This window comes from Siniperca chuatsi, linkage group LG2 (genome assembly GCF_020085105.1).
Source record: "Siniperca chuatsi isolate FFG_IHB_CAS linkage group LG2, ASM2008510v1, whole genome shotgun sequence".
In the NCBI taxonomy this organism is placed as follows: Eukaryota; Metazoa; Chordata; class Actinopteri; order Centrarchiformes; family Sinipercidae; genus Siniperca; species Siniperca chuatsi.
Window position 1 is genome coordinate 9,247,962 of NC_058043.1, and position 6,000 is coordinate 9,253,961.

Consider the following 6,000-nt stretch of genomic DNA (forward strand, 5'->3'; position numbering starts at 1 on the left):
AAATAGAGAGAGATTTCCAAAGCTGCCTTAGTCTTCTATGATAAAGTGAATATCTTTATGTTTTGGACTGTTGGTCGGACAAAAGAAGCAAAGTGAGGACATCACCTTTGGTTCTGGGAAATTGTGATTAAATGTTTTATATTTGTCTGACATTTTATAGACAGAACGATTAATCAATTTATCAGGAAAATAATCAGCAGATGAACGAATAATACAAATAATTGTTAGTTGAAGGCCTAGAAAACTGAAATCCAAAAATATTATTGTTTAAAAGCTCATGAAGGCACAGGAAAGGCCAAAGTCCTATACTAAAAACCAGCAGTAAGTTTATATCATGTATGTAGCTAGAGGTGGGTGATATGACTAAAGTCGTCTATCACAGTATATGTCATTTTTTAATGGTATATATCACGATACAGTAATTTTTCTGTAAATTCAATTTAAAAATGGTTTAAAATAACCGTACCGTACTTCATCACATTTGATTATTTTCTTCTTTTACCTGGAACTTCCATACAAACACAATCAACTCCTCCTGCTCTGTATTTACAATTTCACTCCTCCTCCTCCACATTTTCTTGTCACTCTCTTCTTCTGCGGCAGTTGGCAAACCAGCTTAGAGGTGCATTACCGCCACCAACTGTCGCTCTCACGCCACGTGAGAATGTGGTAAGCAATCCTGCTGGCCAAATCACGTTACCTTGCGAGGCTGCTGGATTCCCGAGATCACGAGAGAATAGCAATATCACGAGAGAATCATGAGAGAATCCAGCCCTGATTTGCTGCATAGCCTGTCCCGAATATATAGTTGAGACACTAAGGGATAGCTCCCACGGTGGAAACAGTATTGTCAAATCTCTACCGGTGGACACATTTCTACCGTCGCACGGTATATACCATCATATTGCCCAACCCTAACAGCAAAATGGAATCAGGCTCATCCTGGCTTTTCTTTTTCCATCACAGAGCTGCCATCTATCATAAAACACAAAACAATGACTGACATTTATTCTTTGCCAAGCAGGACCGTTCTGTTATGCAAATTGTTGTCTGCCACTCCACAGTTCCAACAGTTGCACAACGCAGTATGCCCTGGTTTGTAATGACAGCTCTGCCCTTTTCCCTACTGTATCACAGTAACACCCACCATGCACCATTACAGGTCAAACTCCCCGAATCTTTTAATGTGCGACATCAGCTGGAGAGAAATGACAGAGATGCAAACTCCTGGCCCTTTAAGGAAATTCAGCCTGTCTTTCTCCCATGATCCCTTGTGAGGATCCTATCTCAGGCTCCAATTACCTTACAGTTCAGGCCAAAGCGAAAGCCCTGCTCTCTCACCATCCAGCCTGTACCTCTCTACAGTCTCTGAACATGTATGGAGGAAGCTTTAAGAGGATCCTTTCCATTCACTTAGTTCAGATGTACAGTGGCTTTCCAAATCTGCTCATTCAGATGCTAAGAGACCTTGCAGGAGAGCAGTACTTACAGTACTTAACTCTGAAACAATCATAACCTATTTAGTGTTGTGGTATAATTCTCATAGGAACTGAGACAAAATGAAAATTTTAATTACATTGATCCAAACCCAGACATAGATGGAAAAGGCTTAGGATGTCTGCAGCCATATTCTTGGTTAAAAAGGCAGAAGGGACTAACAGAAAAGAATAAGTAAGCTTAATTGCTTTCAATCAGCTAACGTCAGACGGGGCTCGTGAGCACCAGATGTGACATGCCAAGCTTGTAAGTGCAAATGGAAATTGGAAGCAAACAGTGGTGTCTATGCCCACTGGGAATAACATGGTCAAATCTATCATTACTTACACAGAAAAAGAAAAAAAAGGAGACTTTGGGTTTAGTCTAATTAATTACATTAGCAGTGACGGCTCATCTGTCATTGCTCCTATACAAAAACAGAGAGGAGTTGAACCGGGCGCTGCAAATCAAATGAGTGTCCCTCATTTGCCACATGAATTAATCCAATTAGGCACTCACTCAAATAAAAGCACTTTAACATGCGTGCAGGGACACACACAAATCTCCTCTCTCTCTAAATGACCCTCAGCTATGATATTTCCATGAAATACAACACTGAATTTTTAGGTAAGATACTTAAGCATACAATTAATTCTCCAAAATAAATAAGCCACATATTATATATATTATATTCCTTTTGCAGTTCACAATAAAAACTTGCTCACAGAATAGGCTCGTCCTCAGTAACCATTCCCTGCATCCAAATGATCCTCTCTTCAAGCAGAGTTTGTTTACGCTTTGTTATTGCAGGTTGACGGATTTGATGCTCAGAAATCGGATGAGATGATTTCCTCATGACAAACCGCGTAGGAGGCAGAGGATTTCTACTCAGCTTGTTGACAGCAAAAGCACTGACTGAGAATAACCATTATTTAACAATTATTTTCATAATTAAACAAGTTTGTTTAGTCTACAAATGTCACATAAACAGAGAAAGCATCAAATCCTCATGTTTGAGAGCAGAAACCAGCAATTATTTGCCATTTTTGCTTAATAAATGACTTATATGATTAAGCAATTATTAACATGGTTGTCAGTTAATTAGTGATTAATCAACTGGTCATTTCAGTACTAGTGATAATGACATAATCAGGCCGACTCTTCTTGTCCAGCACACAATAGGTGGAAACCTACTGTGGATTACTCTGCTGCAAATACTACTCAGTTTGTATACACCAAATGCAAATACACAGAGTGACATAAAATGTACCTGGTCAGGCTGACAATCAGCATACAAGAAGTGGAAAATTACAGGATTAGTCTGTTGAAAAGACTACATACAAATAAAGTGAAATAAAGCAATTTAGTACTGCACTTCCACCAAGCTGGGAGACTTGTGAGAGACATATTTAAAAAGAGAATGGTCAAAATCAAAGCAGCAGAGCAGAGGCCGAGATGTCCTGACCTTTAGTCCCTAGTAGAAGTTACAAAAACACTGGATCCTACACTTCCCCAAAATGCAACTCAGCAGCACCTTTTGTTAGACTTGCCCTGCATGATAAATGCCCACTTCTTTAAAACTCCACATCTCTAATTTGTGAGCCCTTTTTTTTCGTTATAAATGTGTTGTGTCTGAGTCCAAGCTGAGATAGCCCTGATGTGTTCTCAGACTCAACAGAAAAAGCTCCTCCAGAGCCCCAGAAGATATTAAACAAATGTTTTCACAGGCTGAGCAGTGCTCCTTATGACGAGAAAACTGAACTTCAAGTGGGAAAAAAAAGTGGCCCTTTAAGACATGAGGGGGGGACACAATGTTTTTTTGAATAAACTGACTTCTGTTTAAGGCATACATCAAACATTTGCTATAGACGGTATTTGATCTAATATCACTATGCAACCTTTTCCATTACAGATGCACATCAGCCTGCATATCCCACAGTCCATCAGTGACCAGACAGAGATCAGAACCGTGAAGAAGAGTCAGCACCTGACCTGATCTACCACCAGCTGCTCTCCAGCGATAAATCAAAGAAATGTGATGGTCTGGAGGAAGCACAGGCTCTCCCCAGAGACAAGCCTTTTCACTTTAGACAGCCCTCCCTGCCCTCTGCTGCAGCCAGCACAGGCTGCTGCTTCTCACTGCATGTTCTGCACAGCAACTCATGCAAATGTTGTTAAATGTAATTTTCTTACGTCAAACTGTTAACGTATTATATATATGTATATATGTATATACATATATACATATATATATATATATATATATATATATATATATATATATATATATATATATAGATCCTGATACACTTGGATTTGAAATGAGTGTCATGAAGCAGGTGTACTGTACAGGAGTGGCGGTGGTTCAAGTTAGATCTCCGGCACTTCAGCACAAAACTGCAGGTTTTATGATGCAAACAGAGAGGATATAACAATGAGCAGACTTTTCCTCTCTAAACAATGAACTTTTACTGCTATGTACTTTCATTCAGTCTCAGAAAGAACATAACTGGTTGAAAAATGCCTGTTCTCACCGACAGCAGATGTAACGGTTCAGCAATATTAACTATAAATTAAGCTAGTGTGTTAACAACAAGCTGTTGGTGACTGATATGTGGTTATAAAATATCAAGAATAACATACCGAAACGTAATTTTAATCCAGCTTCTTTGAATATTTTTAAAATGTAATCATTTGTCTTCATCAGCAGGGACTGCCTCCGTTGTCTCCCCGGTAAATGTGTCACTGAAAGGGGCCGCCAGATGGGGGATGGTCAGTCAAGGTAGCCATAACGAACACTGAGACTTCCGGGAAGCTCTTTCAAAATAAACGTTTTAATAGGAAACCTTGGCGGAAACGCATGCTGGGGGAAAATAAAATAATAATAAAATAGTTAAAATAATAATCATCATCATCATGTTATTTTTATTATTATTATAGATTGTATCCATAGAACACCTACGAAAACCAAGTTACAAAGTTCTTAATATAAATAAACCAAGATTTCAACATGTGAAGACTACAAATGTAACAAAGAGACAAGTAGAATTTGACAATTAAAATTACAAAAATTTTATTAAATAAAACACACAACAATGCATTACATTAACACACTTTTTTATTTGCATTATCTCTCCACATTGCACATATTCTATATACTGAACATGCACATATGTTGGTCAATATTTTGCACATTCTTCGTTTCAAACACTGCACAGCTCTTCATTTTTAAAACAGATATATTTGACATATTTTTTATATATTGTTAATATTTTGTTATAGTACATTTTTCTATTTTCTATTTATGATTCTTGACTTTTGCAGTATGTTTATTCCTTTTCTTTTCTCTTACTATGTTTATTGTTATGCACCAAAATACCAAGGCAAATTCCTTGTCTGTGAAAACCTGCTTGGCAATAAACCTGATATAAATTCTGATTCTGAATAAAATAAGAAATAAAACAAAACAAAAAAAAAAACAGACAAGACTCTTTATAACTAAGAATAATAAGAAAATAAATTTAACTCACAGTATAGGCCAGCTATGCATGTTACAATCATTGCATCTAATATAAAGAAAGCCAATGTTTATATGTTGTGTTAATATGGTTAGTTGATTGACACAAAATCAATTTAGATAGTCGATTAATCGATTAGGTAATTTATCCAAAAAAAGCTCAACATTCTCTGGTTCAAATGTGAAGATTTGTTGCCTTTCTATGTTTGGACAAAACAAGTCATTTGGAGACGTCGCTCCAGGAAATCATGATGAGCATTTTTCACATGTTTTTTTTTACATTTTGTAGACTAAACAATTACTAGATTGATCAGACAAATAATCACAGTGTTTTTGCAGTCAGTTAGCTGAGTGGAAACCCTCTGCCTCCAATTCTTTTTGTTATGAGGAAATGATCTCATTTCATTTCAGATCATTAAACTCATCAACCTGCCATAAAAGGGCTCAAACAAACAGAGCTCTGCTTTAATCATTTAGACGGAGAGAGTCTTTACGTGGTTTGTGTGGTTAAGTGAATTGTTTTTATCATGAAACACAGGAGGAATAAAATTAATATTTTTTTAAATCAAGTTTATCACAAAATTAAATTGTGATGAGCATTCTTCATTTTGTAGACTGAACTTTGAATTGATTAACTGAAAAAATAATTGCAGTTGTAGCCCAAGGGTGCTTTTTTTGGTTAGGTTTACACATAATTATTGTTTCTAAAATGAGTTCTTCAAAATAGCAGACAATTTGTGCAGACAACTTTGCAATTTCTAATAATTTAATTATAATTTAATTATCAATTTATCATACTTGGCTTCTTGGCTTTTCAGTCAAGTTGGCATGCACCATTATTTAATTATTCCAAGTGATTACTGATGTATTAATGTGGGTAGCATTTTACAGTTGTAGTTAGTGTAGGTGGAGCAGATTTTAATTGCTTATACAGGCTAATGTTTAATCTATAAGAGTGAATCATATTTTACAAGATGATCATATGTTTTGCATATTTTGTTTTGTAC

General features: G+C 36.4%; 1 protein-coding gene across 2 annotated transcripts in view; it reads right to left on the minus strand.

Annotated features, from left to right (window-relative positions):
* The window catches only part of pacsin1b (protein kinase C and casein kinase substrate in neurons 1b), a 32,055-nt gene extending 27,796 nt beyond the window's left edge, over positions 1-4,259 (minus strand). The window contains exon 1 of one of the 2 annotated variants that reach the window (XM_044171622.1): positions 4,120-4,259. The gene's annotated coding sequence lies outside the window, so the exon portion shown is untranslated. The remainder of the gene's footprint in view (positions 1-4,119) is intronic. The other variant, XM_044171620.1, reaches the window with a different exon arrangement.
* Positions 4,260-6,000: the final 1,741 nt, after the last annotated feature.